At 39.3% G+C, this 19427-nt stretch overlaps 1 long non-coding RNA gene across 1 annotated transcript; it reads right to left on the bottom strand.

Annotated features, from left to right (window-relative positions):
- Positions 1 to 375: 375 nt before the first annotated feature.
- On the bottom strand, positions 376 to 3629 carry LOC134474941 (uncharacterized). The gene is made up of 2 exons (XR_010045869.1): positions 3075 to 3629; positions 376 to 1101 (listed from the first exon to the last, which is right to left on the bottom strand). It is a non-coding gene; the product is annotated as an uncharacterized LOC134474941 (long non-coding RNA).
- Between the last annotated feature and the right edge of the window lie 15798 nt (positions 3630 to 19427).

Raw genomic sequence — 19427 nt, 5'->3', positions numbered from 1 at the left:
GTCACTTCAGGACACTTTCTTGTGCACACAGCAAAGGTAAACATGCTCCTGGGCCCGTGAGAAACTTCTATGTTGTGCAGCCCAGGAGGTAAACATGTTCTTGGGCCCATGAGAAACTTCTATTGTTTATGTTATGAAGCTTTTCCCAGGTTAATATCAGCGCGATGCTTTGTCTAGAAGGCTGAGGTCACTGTAGGATGAGGAACTCATTGAGGTCCAGCTTCAGTGTGTGGTTTCCCACACCCGTTCACTGCCGGACCCCTGGCTCCTGCTCCCAACATATCCCCCTTATTTCTTAGACAAAGCGTCGCATGGGAATTTCATTAGCAGTTGATTCTAACTTAAAACGTTTCAAGTCCAAACGCACATTTCTCATTTGCCCAACAACAGTTCTCACAAAATATGGAAAAACTGTTATCATGGTGATAACATGCTAGAGCTCCAATCACACAGATCTTTGTAACATATAGTATAATTATGATGGCACAAATGCCGTGAGAGTCCATATACACTTTTGCTTGGGTATTTTTGTCTACATTCTGGAATATGCTCAGGGGGATTACGTTTTCCCACTCTAGTTTCACTGCTGTTGCAAAATACATACATCATATCTACTCCCCAGTGCATTCCATTCGTAAAGTTTCCATCCCAATCAGAGTATCTTTCTATTAATGTAGACTTCTTATTTGTTTTAGAAAAACATAGGGGTAATGAAGCAGACATTCCAGTATAATTATATACAATAGAGATAGGTTGTATATGAGTGGAAGAAGGAAAACTTAAGACACGAGTATTATTTACATAAACAGTAACATCATTGTTGTCACCCCATGACATAGGGTGCAACAAAGGAGGATTAGGTACAAATGCCCAATAATTATCTGCCCACACAGGCATACAAAATGTATGCAAAACCCAAATAATGCTTAACAGTTGAGCCAAAAACAGAAGAGTTTCATCTCTTGTCGCAGGAGGTCTTCTGGTCGTTGTTCTCATCCTCGGTGTCATGGTTAGTCGAAGCATCGTCCTGCGCAATTTTTCTATCTTGCTCTTGGGCATGTCGTACACAGCGTTCTGGGATCCACCTGGGTGTATCAGCGTCTGTGGGAAAAACACAAACATACCCTCTTCCCCATATCAATACTGGGTCAGGGCCATGTAATAGATTAGTTAACGGATCTTTCCAATAAACCATTGGCTTGGAGGGCAAATCAGGAGACCAATGTCTCTCAGCTGCAGATCTATTGGAAGCATCAAAAGTTAAAAAATTAAGAACGTAAAGAGCATGGTTAAGAAGGGTTTTGGGAGAATACTTATACCATCTCCCCCTTTTTAATTTCTTTAATGTGTTTTTTAGTGAGAGATTAGCACGTTCAACAATTCCTTGTCCTTGAGGATTATAAGGCAGTCCAGTAACATGTTTAATATGGAAAGTCTGACAGAATTTGGCAAAGGGTTTACTAACATATGCTGGGCCATTATCAGTTTTAATGGATCGAGGAATGCCCAGGATAGAGAAACAATATAGTAGGTGTTGTATTACATGGGTGGCAGTTTCTCCAGTCATAGGTGAAACAAGCATGTAATGAGAAAAGGTGTCTATGGTAACGTGTAGGTATTTTAATGACCCAAAAAAAGGATAATGAGTGACATCCATCTGCCAGATGTCATTTGGATGGAGTCCTCGAGGGTTGACTCCAAAATGCGGTACTGGAAGGAGAGGCGCACATGAGGGACAGGTTTTAACAATTTCTCCTGCTTGCTGCCGTGTTATACCATATTGATAACGTAAAACCTGCTGTTTTCAGTACTATAACCAAGACAAATAAAATTTACATCATCTTGAGCTTTCTATAACTTACAATATACCTCCAACTTTTATCTTCTTTCATATTCTGGCATAACCAGACATTTTACTTGAAGACAAATCACTTTCTTTGTCCCTCCTTTTTACTATCACCAGTCAATTACCTTTTCTCTCGCTTCTCAGACAACATTAAAACTCACAACAAAACCCTTGAAGTCACCTTCTAGTAGTCTAAATCATATTTAATTATTTTATGTCTTTTTACCATATTAAAATGCTGTTTTGTTTTGTTTTGTTTTGTTTTGTTTTTAAAAAAAAAACTATAACCTTTTTACTGGCTCAATTACAGCATGACCTGGTTTTCACTTAGTAAAGTTGATATGATTCTTAAAAACCATACATATACACATATATGTGCACATGTTTACATTTTAACTAGAAAGAAAAATACTCTTTTTAAAAGGCATGCCAAGGTTGCAAGCAATCAGTTGAAGACTTACATATTAAACAAGGCGCCACAACATTAAAGACACAAACAAACAAAGGTTGTTTCTTGCACAGTTTGGTGAGCTAAAGGAAATAATTTTTCTTATCATGAACCTTGAATCTAATAAGCCATATGGATCCTGCAACAGAAATGGGCAACAAGCCCCTAAGTTAGTAACAAGTTTAAACAGGCAACCAAGGAGAGGGCATTTTTTTTTTCTCAGCTGTACCATCATTAATCATGTCCTTTTTAACCTGGAGAGAAAGATTGTGAGCTCACTCTCAAAGCTCGGGCCAATGGTCTAAGATAAGGGAGAGAGGAGATGAAGTTGTCTGGCAGAGCAGAGGGCGGGGGTGGGGGTATAAGGAGGATGTCACATTCTCTGAAGATTTGGTTTTTCTTATAAAACTTGTCTCGAGTTCTTTTTTCCCATTTACTAGACTCAGAGTCCCCTTTTAAACAGTCCTTAATTAGAGTCCAAATCGGAAACACATCCACAGGAACCTTCTCAGGACCCCAAGCACAATAATAATCTTTAATCTTTTCTCCTACTGTTTTCCAAGTCTCAACATTAACCGTTCCCTGTTCGGGAAACCAGGGGCAAACCTGATGCACAAAATCAACAAACCGATGAATTTGAAGCTTAGCTACAGGAATGCCCCTACTCTTTAACAAAGAGGAAATAACTTGTTCAAAAAGTTCCCATTCTGATGACGGGGAGTTACCCATTCTCAATCCCTGTGTATATGCCACTCCCTGCTACTTTCACTTTTCATTTACCCGGGTCCTAGTAGCAGTGGTCTTCTCGGAACTCCCGATTCTCCTTCCACTGGAAAAACGCTCCGAATGCTTATATTCCAAGCCCCAAGTTCGGGCGCCAAGCCCCACGTTCGGGCGCCAAGCCCCACGTTCAGGCGCCAAGTGCCAGGTGCCGCGGCCAGCGCGGGGAAGGAGTCAGGCGAGAGACTGAAGACACAGGGAGACCAGTTGCTCAGGAGGCAAAAGGCGATTTATTGAAAGACTACAGAGTTTTTATAATGTTTCAAAACAAAGAGCAGTACAAGTCACTTCAGGACACTTTCTTGTGCACACAGCAAAGGTAAACATGCTCCTGGGCCCGTGAGAAACTTCTATGTTGTGCAGCCCAGGAGGTAAACATGTTCTTGGGCCCATGAGAAACTTCTATTGTTTATGTTATGAAGCTTTTCCCAGGTTAATATCAGCGTGATGCTTTGTCTAGAAGGCTGAGGTCACTGTAGGATGAGGAACTGATTGAGGTCCAGCTTCAGTGTGTGGTTTCCCACACCCGTTCACTGCCGGACCCCTGGCTCCTGCTCCCAACACAAGGATATGAAAGTGTCCCAAACTGAGCAGAGTCCTGGAACTCAATGGATATGGAAATTGTACAAATTGGTGATGGGATGATGTGCTACTGAATTGAATATGTTGAAATGCATGATATCTTAACTTTTAATTAAAATTACCTTAGAATTTGATGTTGAGAATAATTATAGACATAGGAATAAAAATCAAAACTGAAAGAAATACAAGGGGATGGATTTCAAGAGGATGGGAAGGGAAAAGCAGGTGCTTTGCAGGACTTCGCCCTAAGTGGAGTTCAAGACACCTGTCATGGTGTGAGTAAAAGTGCCAGTTATGGAATTCCTTAAGACAGGGTGCCTGACCCTAATTTTCACTTTGATCCCAGAGCTGGTGAGGTCACTGGAGGTGCAGATGACATAGGCTCTGCAATTGGGACTTGAGGTTAGTCAGTACCAGCCCTGCAGCAGCAGAAGGAGAACAGTCACCAACTGTCCTTGCTACTTGCCGGCCCCAGAACTTCCCAGTGCCTGTCACAGACAACTCTGTGCACAAATCCACCCCAGCAAAGTTTCTCATTCAGATTTGACCAAATCATTTCTGCATGCCTCAGGGTTGCAGGATGTCCCGAGACTGGTAGTCTTTCTCCTTGTCAAGTGTCCCATGCACTCCTCAGAGGCCCACAGGCCAAAGCCAAAATCTTCTGAAGGCAGTGCTTACTTTCAGTGAGCTCAGGTTGGTCCAATTCAGCTGGGACATCTTGTAGAATTGGACACCAGCCTCCTGCTCCAGTTGCAGAGAGCCCAGCCTAGCCTTCTCTCTGCCTTGAATGGGACATTGCTGGCTGAGGAAGCCTTCCCCTGCTGATAGTAGTCCCTAAAAGTGCTGCGAACACCTGTCCTTCCCTCTTTAGGAAAGCATGAAATCCATCTTCCTTCCCATCCTTGTGGGGTTGTCTCTGTGAGAAAGAGAATGTGTCTGCAGTGTTACTCTACTTGTGCTTACTCTACAGGTTTGGTGCACTACAAATATCTGTGAAGTGAGTGGTCAGAGGGAGTGTGTTCTGCCTGCCATTCCTTCCTCTTCAGTTCATATAGTGATGCACCATTCCATTATGTGTGCCTTCTGGGGACACCTCTTCCCCTATTATGTGTTCATATATACAGAGGCCAGGAAGTTAGGCACATTCACAGTAAAGTGGGTAGTACCTGATCTGTTCTTTAGAGGGACTTGTGTCCTGGATAACATGGAATCACAAGAGAACAGGGGCTACATTTATTCTGGTCATTGCATCATGGTCACAGCCTAGTAAATTGGTGGTTAAAGGCACTCACCAGCTCCTTTTATGATGTCTGTGTGAACCTGTGTCCTATGGTATCCCCCAGTGATTCCTGCTGTGGATACCTTGGAAGGCCATGAAATGACTCTCTGGTGTGCTTCACAATGAAGAGAAGAGCTTCACCCAAGTGACAGATCCATGGTAGGAGGCCAGGCTTCCCCAAGGCTAAGAAAAAACAGCAGTGCTGACAGGGTCACAGCTCTGAGGAGAAAGATCTGGATTTAGACCCAAATCCTCCTCCTGACTTCCTACATAAACCTAGACAAGACACCATGCCTCAGGTCTTTCACAGAGTGTCCCCATGCACTATAGAGGTCATCCTGGCATCTACTTCCTAGAGACATTATCACCATTCTGAGATGATAATTGTAACGCCTGTTGGCTGGTGTCTTGTGTACATAGTGTACCGAATTAGACGTTAAATCCCGGAATGGGTGCAATGAATGTGGGATACATTGCTGCCTGGTGGTAGAAATGACACTGACATCCTGGACATATTCCCTGGTGGCATTGTGAGGGGGCAGATGTTCTTCAATTCAATCATCCTTATGTTCCCTAATCATCACAATCTCTGCTATGTACTGGTGCTATGGAATGGAGTCAGGACCTCACACAGGCTATGCAAGCACTATGGATGGAGTTGCACCAACAAATCTTCTGGCATTGCTTCTAAATTCACACCTGTGTGAATTAGCACTCCCATGACCTGACTCCTACTCAATGGCTAACAGCTGAACTTCTGATGCAACAAGCTAAGTAGCCCATTCCCAACATTATGGGCCTCACTTAGTGAATTGTTTTTATTATTATTATTGTTATTATTAGTGTTGTTATTTTGCATTAGGAGTGCTGAAATTGAGCGCAGGGCCTCATGCATGGTAAGCAAGTACTCTACACTGACCTCTCTCCCCAGCTCCTGACTCACTCTTAAATAACTGACAATGGAAGACATCATGTGATGTGAATACTAAGGTTCACGCATTAAAATAACTGTTATGCATCTTCTGTCCTTTCCCTCTTATGTTCTCTCTTACATTTTAATATTCATTTTTCTCCCTCTCTGGATCTCTGGCTATGGGGAAGCCACTGGTGTTTCTGAAGCTTGCAAGAGGAGAGGCTGATGAGCTTTGAGTGAGAAAAGCGAAAACAGTCCAAAAGACATCAGGCTTTTGCCTTGGGTACTGCCTGTAGACAAGAGACAGAGCCTGCGAGCAAATTCTGCCCTAGTGCCATCTCCCCTGAGCCTGTCTTCACAGAGATATGATGGTAGCAGACCCAGCAAAGCCTCCTGGATTCCTGATACACAGCAACTCTGAGAGAACAGAGTTTATCTCTTATATGAGCTGACCTGTCTTCTATCACACATGTCTTGTCATATTTTGAAAATGTATGCAATGACTGGACAGAATTTCACCTCTCTGCCTTCTTTCACCAATCATAATCAATAAAGATTATGTACAGTGAGATTACTGTACAGTGTTTTCCTATGGGTTTTCTTTAGTAGCTTCTCACTTCATGGTTTGCTGTGGTTTGTTTATTCATTCAAATGTTATTGGATGTTCACATTGCAGTTTTCAATTGCGGGAAACAAAGTTGCAGTGAATATCTTATAAAATTCTCTTCATGACATAGAGAGGATTGTATGCACAGAATCCTAAGATTGTCAGATGAGTTAACCTGAAATTAACTGCCAAAATGGTATCTGAAGTGAGTGTACCACAAGCGAGACAGAAGAAGTTTTCTTCGTGCACTTCCTCACCAATACCAGTGTTTTGAACAAAAATCAAAGTCTCCTTTATGCTCTTTAAAACATAAACAGGGTTTCTCTGGTGGGATGAATATTCTCTTACCTGATAATTGACAATGATATGAGGAATGTAGAAACTGGAAAGCATTCATGTGACTGCCAAGGGCATGTTGAAGACCTTAGAAGTGATAGAATTGTGAGTCTGCTGGAAGACATGGAATCACAGCTGGCTCCTGTGGAAGTCACACTGCATGACCCATGGAGTACTGACTTCTCCTGAAGTTAAGGCCCCATGACTAGGACAGTTCTTGTGAGAATTCCCTGGTATGGAATGACAGGCCTATGACTTGACAGAAGATGGAAGTGGAGGAGCCCCTAGCCCAAGGAGAGGGACTCAGGGGAATGTTCCTCTCTACCCATAGTACATGTGTACAATCTAGACAGCTTTGGAATATGGGAGCAGCCAAAAGTGTTAAAGCAAAATGTGAGTGAAACAGTCCCACCATGGGTGTTTTACCTATGGGAAAATGACAAAAAGAAAAGGCAAAATGCAATCTCAAACATCTAGTCCATCAGGAGCAAGACCAACCAACATTGAAATAGAGGACTTTAAAAGTCATAAATCAGAAACTTCAAAAGATAGAAAATGAAGTAAAGAAAGAAATCCATGAAGCTATAGAGGAAATCAAATTAGAAATAATGTTTCATGTAAAGAAATAACAGAAGTAACAACTGTAGTAAACAAGGTTCTCAACATAGCTAGAGAAGAAATAAATAAAACAAAAAAATACAGGAGCATGGTAAATTGAAACTATGAATGAACGATGTAGAAAACAAGCACAATCTATGAAACATATGCAAAGAGATATCCAAGCAACGAAAAAATATATTGAAAGCTGGCAAAGCCATTTAAATGAAGCTGAGGATAAAATTTCATAATTTGAGGACAGTATTGCAAGGATTGATCATGAAAGTGTAGAACATATAAAAATAGCAAAGCATCATGAAATGGCAATCCAGCAGCTTCAATATGATGCTAAGAGAAGCAACGTAAATCTAATAGACATCAGTGAAGATGCAGGAGTCAATGCAAATGACATAACTAAGCTATTCACATAAATAACAACAGAAAAATTTCCAAACATGAGGAAAATTCTGATATACAGAAAAGTGAGACACACAAAGTGCAAAACAGTCACAACAAACATAAGTCTATGGTCAAACATATAATAATTAAGATCCCAGACATACAGCTTAAAAACAGAATACTAAAACTGTTAGAGAAAAGACACAACTCAGCTGTCCAGGAAAGACTATGATTACTATTAAGGCAAACTTTACAGCACAAACCTTCAGTTAAGATGAGCTTGGAGTGAACAATTTCAAGCCCTAACAGAAAACAACTTTCAACCTAGACTGATGTAACTAGTAAAAGTGTCTTTCAAATTTAATGGAGAAACAAGATACTTTGATGACAAAGAACAACTGAAGAAATTCATGTCCACCAAACCAACCCTAGAAGGATTACTGAAAGACATGCTAGATAGAGATAAAAATGACCACAATCTCCAGAACAACAGAAAGAAATGAAAAGGCTGGGCAAGAAATTGAACAAGGGAGAAAAGCAGGAAATCAACAACAGGAATACAACATGGCAAAGTCAAGCCAGTACATATCAGTGATATCCATAATGGTAAATGGGCATAACTCACCTATAAAAAGAAACAGGTTGACAGAATGGATCAAAGAAATAGGACCCCACAATATGCTGTATATAACAAACACATCTTACTCAAAATTCATAGATTAAAAGACAAAGGATGGAAAACAGTTTTCCATGAAACAGGAACCCAGAAAAAAGCAGGGTAGCTATTCTGTTTGTAGAAAATGTGAACTTTAAACCTAAAATATTTAAAGGAGATAAAGAAGGCTACTACATACATGTAAGTGAGAAACTGCAAGAGGAAGAATTACAAATATATATGCCCCAAACACAGGAGCACCCAATTATATAAGACAAATACTAATGAACATGAAAAACTAAACTCAAGTATATAATTGCAATAGAAGACTTTAACACCCCACTGTTAGAGATAGATCAATGAGATAAAAAGTCAGCAAAGAAATAACAGCACTGAATAATACCTGTGAGCAAAAGGACTTGATGGATGTTTACAGAGTGTTCCACCCAACCACATCATAATTTATATTAGAATACACATTCTTCTTAGCTGTACATGGGACCTTTTCCAAAATAGATCATATATTAACCAATACAGCATGCTTAACTAAATGCAAAAGGAACAAAATTATCTCATGCATAATATCACACCATATCGCAATTAAATTGGAAATCAATGGTAAAAAAGTGCAAAGCCTTCATATACATGGAAATTAAATAACACTTTCTGAACAACCAGTGTGTTACAGATGAAATTAAAGGGCAAACAAATCAATACTTAAAATACAATGAAAACACAGATACAACATACTGTATCCTATGGAATGCAATGAAAGCAGCCTTCAGAGGGAAATATATAACAATAAATAGTCACATGAAGAAAATGGAATGAACACAAATAAATAATCTAATGCTACATCTCAAGTTTCTAGAAAAGGAGTGAGTCAAACTCAACACTGATAGAGGAGAGGAAATTGTAAACATTAGAGAAGAAATTAATGCAATAGAAACTTAAAAATGTTACAAAGAATTAAGGAATCACCTGGGTTTTTTTGAGAGAATAAACAAAATTGACAATCCCCTGGCCAGCGTTATCAAGAAAAAGAAAGAAAAAACTAAAATCCACCCAATAACGACTGAAAAGATGGAAATTATTACAGATTCCATGGAAATTCAAAAGATCATGAATACCTACTCTGAAAATCTCTATTCACATAGGGTGGAAAACACAGAGGAAATGGACAGATTTCTAACAACATGAACTATCAAAGCTCAATGAAGAAGATAAAACAATTTTGAATAACCCAGCCTCAGCTACTGAAACTAAAAACAATTTAAAAACTTACCAACAAACAAAAGCCCAGGTTCTGATGAATTCATGGCTGAATTACATACAAAATTTAGAGAAGACCTAACTTCAATACTCCTTAAACTCTTCAATGAAATTGAAAGAGAATCAGTCCTCCCTAACTTCATTCTTGGAAGCAAGTATCACTCTGATAACAAAATCAGAAAAAGACCCAACCAAAAAGGAGAACTAAAGGCCAATCTCACTAATGAACATTCATGCAGAGATTCTCAATAAAATATTAGCAAATACAATGCAGCAAATCAGCAAGAAGATTGTACACCATGACCAAGTGGGAATACAGGAATGGTTCAAAATATGTCAATAAATGAAATACTCCACATCAACAGAGGCAAAACTAAAAATCACATGATCATCTCCAAAGAGGCAGAAAAAGCTGTTGATAAAGTCCAAAACCTGTGCATGATGAAAAGCCTATGGAAACTTGGAATAGATGGTATCTACCTCAATCTCATTAAGACCATTGATGACAAACCTATGGCCAACGTTATGCTAAATGGACAAAAATTGAAAGCCTTCACACTAAAATCAGGAAGAAGACAAAGTTGTCCACTATCAAAACTCCTATTCAATAGAGTTCTGCAAATATTATTCAGAGCAATGAGACAAGAGGGTGAAGTAAGAGGAATAAAAATAAGAAGTTAAATTATCATTACTTGCAGACAACATGATACTCCACATAGAAGACCCCCAAAACTCCATTAAAAAACTACTAAAGGTAATAAACAGAATCATCAACATAGCTGGATACAAAATGAACACTCAAAAAAATCAATAGCATTCCTTTACACAAATGCCATGAGAAAGAAATTATGGAAATATCACCTTTCATAATAGCACATAAAATAATGAAATATTTAGTAATCAACCAGCCAAGAATATAAAAGGGTTATGTGCTGAAAATTACACTACTGTAAAAAAAGAAATTGAGGAGGATATTAGAAAATTGAGGGTTATTTCTTGATTGTGGTTAGGAACAACCAACACTGTGAAAATAGCCATACTCCCAAGACTGTTACACAGATTCCATTCAATCCCAATCAAAATACCATTAACATACCTTGCAGATCAAGAGAAAATATTCCTACAATTCATCTCGAAACAGAAGAATCATAGAATAGCAAAGGCGATTTTGGGTAACAAAGGCAAGACAGGAGGGATCTCAATTCCTAACTTAAAACTATACTACAGTCACTGTAATAAAAATCAACATAGTACTGGCAGAGACCTGGGGATATATGGAATAAATTAGAAGATGCAAGCACTATCAGCAACCTTACATTTGACAAATGGGCTAAATATGTTCCCTAGAAGAAAGATAGCCTCCATAATAAATGGTATTGGAAAAAATGGCTTTCCACATTCTGAACACTCAAACTACACTCATGTTTATCACCATACACTAAACTAAAGTCCAAATGGATCAAGGATCTAAATATTAAAAAAGAAACACTAAATCAACTGGAGAAAAAGGTAGTTAGATATCTTGGGGACATTGGGGTTGGCAGAGAATTTGTGAATAAAATGCAAGCCACATAGGAAATACTTCAAAGATTCAACAACTTGGATATTATATTATTAAAACATTTTTCACTTCAAAAGAAGTCAACAACTAAGTGAAAAGTAAACTCACAAAATGGGAAAGAATTTTAGCAAAAAGCCACTAAGACAAAGGACTTATATCCAGAACATATAAAGAACTGAAAAACATCAAGCCCCCCAAATTCGAAGACCATCTCCACAAATGGGCATCAAAAATAAACACACAGTTCTCAGACAAAGATATCAAATGACAAATAAATATATGAAAAAATGTTCACAATTAATGATCATTTGAGAAATGCACACTAAGACAGCATTGAGATTTCTTCTCCTTCCAGAAAGAATGGCTGCCATCAATAAATCAACTGATAACAAATATTGGTGAGACTGTGGGGAAAAAGGAACTTCAAGAATTACCCATGTGTTCCTGGGGTAGATTCCACTTGGTCTTGGTGTATAATCTTCTTGATGATTTGATGGGAGTGCAGACTGGTGCAACCACTGTGGAAATCAGTATTGAGATTCCTCAAAAACCTAGGATTGGAAGTTGCATTCAATCCAGTTATTCCTTTCCTGAGTACTTTCACAGAAAAACTGAAAATGTCATGTCACAGTGATAAATGTGCACCCACGTTCATAGCAGCACAATATATGATAGCTAAGTCTTGAAAACAACCAAAATGGTCATCAGCTGCAGAGTGGATGAAAAATGTATTTTAATACATTTTCACTACTATTCTGTTATACAAAAGGATGGTCTTGAGTTCTTTATAGGTAAATGAAGGCAACTTAAGAATATACTCATAAGTGCAATAAACAACACTCACAGTAGTAAATATCACATTTTGCCTATGGTGTAAAACATACTAAAAAATGGCAAAGTAATATGATCCAAAAAGTATAATACATATTGTAAAGGAGAAAGGAAACTGCTCTAAAGGATATAATGATATGTATAGTGTGTAAGATAGATGTCCATATTACTAAATTTCTGTTAATCATTGATAAGAAGGGTTTGCACTATAAATGTTTGAGTGTTTAGCCACTTTTTATGCTTTTTTGTAACTTTAACAATTATTTTTAAGATGACAATATGTAAAGTATCAACTAGCGATTTTATGATGTTGTTTTTTGACATTTGTATGCTACATTTTTCATTGTTTCTTTTAATAAAAAAATTTTTTTTAAAGAAATGGATGTGGAGTTCTCTACCCTCCAGGCCTTGCACCAAGACCTGCATATGCAGTGGAGAGAATCCTTGGGATCCACTTCACTCTGGGTGGCCATGAACTGCACTGCCGTGCTATTATATATGCTTTACATTTATTGTGGTTGTGGTCTTTGTGTGCATGAATCCACCATATGGGTCACTTACAATAAGCATATTTTCCCTGATCTTTGAGGTGGTGGAATGTAGGAAACCACTTCACATTGTTTCAACCCCAAAGGCTTTGAGGGCCTGTATGGAACTAACCCCACTGAATATCATATGCACAGCATGGACACAAGTCTATAAGCAGAACTAGCATAGTCAGCCATGGATGCACTAAGGTTTGTGACAGTATGCAAGAACGTAATGCCTAATGATGGATGATATATCCAGGCTTGATAATCAAGATGCTTGTTTATTGCTGTTGCTAATGTTGGCTCTGTGGTTTCTACTCCTTTTACCCACTAAAATATCCATTCACCACCCTATCTCTGAGAAAATCTCATACCACAGACACAAGGAACTTTAATACACCACAAAACTAAAGCCTCTGTCCCCTGTTCCAAGGCACACATAACATCCTAAAGCCCCAATCTCTTTTGGGGTACAGCTTTAGAAAAGAGACCAAGTTTCAAGCCTGTACCTTGAAGATCAATTCCTAAGCCCTGTGACAAACATCTGCCTCACTTCCATCCCTCCTCTGTATGCACAGAGCATTAAAGTTCTAAAATGTTCTGACCTTGACCTGGAATGCAGCTACCCAATCAACAGATGTGCAGCCTTCAAGCAGACTGGTCAGACAATGGGCTCAGATGAGTCAATCCCCAGGCTGAAGGCCAAGGACAGTGTTATCTGTTGACCCCACTGTCACACAGTGGAGTTACTTACGAGAATATCTTAGCCTCCCTTGATTCCTGAACCCATGGGGACTCACTTTTCCTGTGGTTCATAGTGAGTTAAAACCAGGCACAGCATTAATGTGTTTTAGGGAGAACCCATGCCCATCATAACCCCTACTGAAATCAGCTCCTTATGTACTCTGCAAGGCACCTATTCTTATCATGTCACATATAAAAGTACGTTGATAAAATGTATGTTGAATGCCCTGCTAACCATCTCCAAACAGCCCGCTGGGCAGCAGTTCAGCCTTTGAACCTCCATTGGTCACACAGGGCAGGAAAGTAGAGGAAGACAAAGGGCTTTCTCTGCCAAGACAGAAAATATAGAAGGACAAGAGCCACTTCCAGCTGTAAGTGTTACACCCACTTCTGAGCCTGTATCCTGAAGCCAGAGAAGAGACAGCTATTTTGATCACTTTGCTAGAAATCAGGAGTCTGAGCAGAGATACAAAGGCTGGACTTGGGAGCCCAACTGAAGGACCCTCCAGAAGATTTGCCTGCATTTGTTTTCACTTTCTGTTCCATGACTTAGTCATCACCAGCTGTTGGCAGTGTTGGTTCACGTGTCTTCCCAAGTGAGCTGCTTCTGGGGAACTTGGGGAGTCAGCACACAGTGAGATCTCTATGTGTCTCTGTTAGGTTTTGCACAGAGCAAAGTATAAAAGTGCAGTTCCCATGATAGTAAGGTTGGCCCCAAAATTCCATTAGTGAGGTCTTAGTTTGAGGACAACTGATGCTTTGATCTTCAGGTTTGCATGTGCATGAAGGACTCAGTGCTGGCCAGGGAGAGTGTGTCCTTCCTGCATGAGGATTTTCATCAGTTGTGCTTTTATTCTAACATATCAGAAGTGGATTTTCTTGCTGTGTGTTTTGCTTATAAATTATCATATTTTTATTACTACTTATTTACAGTGTGTACTGATTATGTTTTCGATAGGTCCATGGCACATGTGATGCATAGAATGGAAGTTAGGGAGGCTTCCGGAGAACATGGCGGACAGACAACAGCAACTACTGAACGCTCTCTAAAGGCTCGGCTCAGAGGCCAGGAATGATGCGGACTAAGGAGATACGAACCAGTAGAGATATGCTCTGCTGACTCAGGAACGAACTGGGCTGAGAGAATCCAACTTGGAATACAGTCCTGGCGCTAAAATAGGAACAGAAAAATCTCGGTGTGGAGGCTCGACTCCGCACCATTGGAAACCGCAGTTTGGACTTCCCGCCCCGCCCAGCGGCTGGCGCCTTCATAGCAGCTCGGCAAGGAGAGACGCGCCCACCGAGCTCTGGGAACGGGAGTTTGCGAACGGAGTCGGAGACGCGACGGTCAGGGAGGAAGGCTGACTGGTGGTGAGGTGAGCGAGGAACTGACTCCCTACCGCAGTTTGACTCCAGCGGAGGTTTTTTCTGGGCGCGGGCAGTCCTGTAAGAGCAGGGCGCGGTGGCACTGCAGCCGCACGTTTCCCTCTCGGACGGGATTGGTGAAAGGTGCCTGGCCGGAGGGACGCTGCTCGCGGACCCCCTAGGCTGGCCTAACCCAGATCCCAGAGCCTGACGGTGGCCCGGAGGAGCGACCGACTCCCGCGTAGGCTGCCTCCTCCGCAACTCCCTGGGGCGCAGCGGTGAGCAGGAACAACTAGCCAGCGCAATTTGATCAAGCTGTGGCTGACAGGCAGGGAAGCCGGGCCTCCTGTGTAAGATTACATTTTATAAGGAACAGAAAATATGGGGAAGGGAAGCAAAAAAAAAGGCTCCTCGACCCCCAATCCTGAGAATCAGGCAATAGAGGACACTGCACCAATATACATTAAGCGCCATTTAGAGAGCCTCATAGACCAATTCAGGAATGAAGTTATCAATGACCTGAAGCTAGAAGTATGCAGAATAGTTAGAGAAATGCTAAGCACCACCCAGGAAAAAGCAGATGGTGGAATGGAAGAACAGAAAAAGAGGGGAGAATTGCTTGATGGAGAAAACAGAGAAAGCATTGAGTATGTGAAGCAGGTGCAAAGAGACTATCAAGAAATTAAGAAGTCTACCCAAGACTGGCATAACAGCTTGAAAGAAACTAAGGACAGACTATCTGAATTGGAGGGCAGACTTGAAACATGGGAGAATGAAATGAAAAACTTCTTAAAAATAACAAAGAAACACACAGCAATAATACAAAGACAAGAAGATGATAAGAGGAGCCATAACTTAAGGATTAAGAACATAAAAGAAGAAGTAGGGACACAAACAAGTGAACTACAAAAGCTACTCACAGAAATAATCCAGGAGAATTTTCCTAATTTAGCAAAAGGTAAAGATACTCAAATGTATGAGGCATACAGGACCCCAGCTACCTACAACCCTAACAGAGAAACACCCAGGCATATAATAATAAAAATTCCAGAAATTCAATACAAGAACAGAATATTAAAAGCTGTAAGAGACAAGAAACAGATCACTTAAAAGGGGAGACCCATCAGAATTACAGCAGATTTCTCTTCACAAACCATCAAATCACGAAGAGCATGGGGAGAAATAATTCAAGCTTTGAAAGATAATAATCTACAGCCAAGATTGAGATATCCTGCACAACTGTCCCTGGAAATTGATGGAAAAACGTGGTGCTTCCAGGATAAAGAGGAACTGGGGGAATTTGCAACCACCAATTCAACCCTACAGAAAGTATTGCAGGATATTCTAAAAAAAGAAAAATACAAAGAACCCAGAAATAGGGGCGGGGAAGCCACAACGAATGGAGCAGAGAACAAAATGAAGAAGACAAACTGACAGCTACTGACAGAAAAAGAGCTCAACAGAAATGAGACAGAGAAGACTGGATGATAGGAACAGCTTTTTTTGGAGAAAATGACATCTTAATAGGTAATGCTGATTTAGTACCATCTTGTTTTGAAGTCTCATCTAGCTTTTGTTCTTCTGTCTCCAATGGTCTAAACAGGTTGTATCTTATTGGATTTTGTTATGTACGATAGTATAAGAAAAAACCTTTTAAAGACAAGGAGATTATACAGAGACCATTGTTCATTTTCTGTTAGTCGATTCTAAATACTCTATAATGCTGTCATTCTCTTAAATGGATTTACATTGTTTTGATATACTTAATGCTACAGTATATGAAGTGGTACTCAAGGACTTCAGGGTGGGAGTCAATATGGTAACTATTTTTGGGTCAGGATTATCTGGTGGTGAAACACTATTCTGCTTAAATGGTTATGGTTTGATCTGCCCTGTTTCGCTGTTATGCCCTCTTTTTTCTCAATCTCCACTCCATTATTTACTTTTTTATTTTTATCCATTTAATTAAAGGGAAAAATATAGCAGGATATAATATAGTAACCCACTTTGACTTTCTATTATCTCGATTTGAAGCCCTGTGTTACTCTCACCATCTTGTTTTTGACTGAGGTTCCTCTATTCTGTTTTGCTGGATAGTATCAGGTTTGAAAGTTTAGGCATCAGCTGAGAAGATAATGAGATTCATTATAACGCCCATTCTCGTTGACTTTTATCTACTTTTGAAGACCTACAATATCTCCAATGTTTTGGTTTTGTCGGTTTTATTCTTTACGGTTTTGTTCAATTGTATTACAACTAATGATATAGGCAATTCTATTAGAAATAGCGGGAGGCATTATGGTAACCATTGTTGATCACCTTGTATTATGTTTTTATATTATCTATTATGTCCACCCTTTTGACTTGACCGATTCTGCTCTGTTATGTCACATTTGGTTTTACTCTCTTCCAAAAAAGCAACAAGAACCGTGGGAGCAATGAAACCCAAAATGTGTAATAGACACTGTACAAAAGAGAGGAAAAGAAAGTGCTCTAAACTATATAACTGCATGTATATTTAAATGTATAAGATAGAAAATGATATCACAGAGTTTTATTGGATCATTGAACAGAACTGTTTGTAGTATCATTGTTGGAATGTCCACTCTACAAGCTTTAATTTTGTGACTGGAATAATTATTTCTAAGATGGCAATATGTAATCCATTAACTAGTGATTTCCTACTGCGCATTTTTTTATTCTGTAAATCTGTATAACTTGTACCCCTTCACTGTTTTTTTTTCTTTCTTTTCTTTTCTCCTTAAATAAAAATTAAAAAAAAATAATTAAATAATTAGAATGGAAGTTAGGCCCTACCTTGTGCACAATGGTGCAGTCCATCAACTCATGACTGTTCTCAATGTTGCGGGCATTGAGAACCTAGCTCAGGGCCAAGCCATTGCCAGCACAAAGCACTGCTTTGTCTGGATTGTTCTTTCTTTATGATCATTGCAGTGGATATGATGCAATATTTGGAAGCTTAGTCCAGCCCTAACCCTAACTCTAACCAGAACCCTAAATCTAACTAACCCTAAAAAGTCATTACCAGCATTCTCTGGGCAATGAAAACTTGATGGCATTGATGTGGGAAAGGTAACGTAAGTTAATTATAAGGACATAAGATCACTGGTGCCTGGGGTGGAGCAACAGGGGAAAGTAAAAAAAAAAAGCATTGTTACCAATTTGAATAGCTGACTATATTAATGTTTTTGGATCATTGAACACAGCTGTTTGTAGTCTCTCTGTTTGAATGTCTACTTTGTATTCTTTGATACTGTGATTTGAGCAACTATTTCCAAGATGATAATATGTAATCTATTAACAGGTGATTTCTTACTGTTATGCTTTCTTTGTAGTTCTGTATTATATGTAACCTTACACTGCTTTGTTTTGTTTTGTGTTTTTCTCTTTTTCCTCTTAAATAAAAAAAAAAAAAAGCATTGTTTAAAAATTTGAAGAATATTCTGGAATTGCACAGTGGGGAAATCCACACAACATTGAGAATACACTAAATGCCAGCAAGCTGATTACTGTAAACTTCATTAAAATGTTAAATTTTATTTATTTTATTCTGTCACTAATCTCTGAGAAATAAGAGTAGTCATGAATACAATGATAAATAAAATGGGAAGAGAGGGGAATGGCAGTTGTGGGTCAAGAGCTGCCCACAGGTAGAACTCAAGAGACGACTCCTGCTGTGGAGCACCCAGGAGGTCCAGCTTTGCATCTGATGGACAAGGGAATCCAGGTGCTGGCTCTTGCTGTGGGGTGAGAGCTGGTGAGGGAGCTGCAACCTATAGGTGACTGCATATGATTCACTGTAATTGCCATGTAATCTGCATGTATTTAATAGACCATAGAAGAAACATTGAGCCTAATAATTAACAAGTATTAGTCTCAATAAATGTGCTAATAGCACTGCATCGTTGACAATTGTGAATTGTTTTTTTCTATGAGGTATTGAACTCATGACCTTGTGCTCTCCAGGCAGCTCATTATGTCACTGAGCTCAATTCCCAGCCGCAACTACTTTAGATAATAAATATGACTATTAACAATGCTTAATTTGCCTTTTACATATTTAGTTATAAATTTTTTAAATCTACATTTTCTTAAATGAAATTATTTTCTTTCCTTGCAATTTAAATTACTTTTTTTTTTTTTTTTTTTAGGTACCAGGGATCAAAGTTACAACCTAGCACTTTCCAGGCAGGCGTTTCTGCCTGCTCAGCTAAATCCCTGGCCTGTATTAATGAATATTTTTAAATGTATAAACATCACTTTATTCATTCAAATAGTATTGTGATTTAAGCAAAGGATGTCAATGAAGACAGAAATTGATATACAATCGGAGAGGAAATGCAACCTCAAAGAGTCAATGCAAAAAACTAAATACAACAATCACTGCTACAGGCATAGCTGAAGAAAGCCAGGCATGAAGGAGAAGATGCAGTGACCATGTCTACATGCTCTTGAAGAGAAAAACAACAGCTTGAAATGTACTACAGTTACCACCACCTCCTCCAGGAAGTTCAGATAGGCCTCAATTACCATACTCAATGACAAGAACAACTGGACTATTGTTCCCACAAAATGCCTTGGCTCTTTCCACATACATTTTCTGGCTGACTTGTTCCCCTGCTGCATAATATTAGTTAAGCAGCTTTAAGCTTATATTTTGA

Source organism: Cavia porcellus, unplaced genomic scaffold, assembly GCF_034190915.1.
Source record: "Cavia porcellus strain 051 isolate PalLab524CR breed Dunkin Hartley unplaced genomic scaffold, mCavPor4.1 scaffold_45, whole genome shotgun sequence".
In the NCBI taxonomy this organism is placed as follows: domain Eukaryota; kingdom Metazoa; phylum Chordata; class Mammalia; order Rodentia; family Caviidae; genus Cavia; species Cavia porcellus.
Note: the sequence above shows the minus strand (reverse complement) of the source record. Positions and strands in the feature narration are given on the sequence as shown.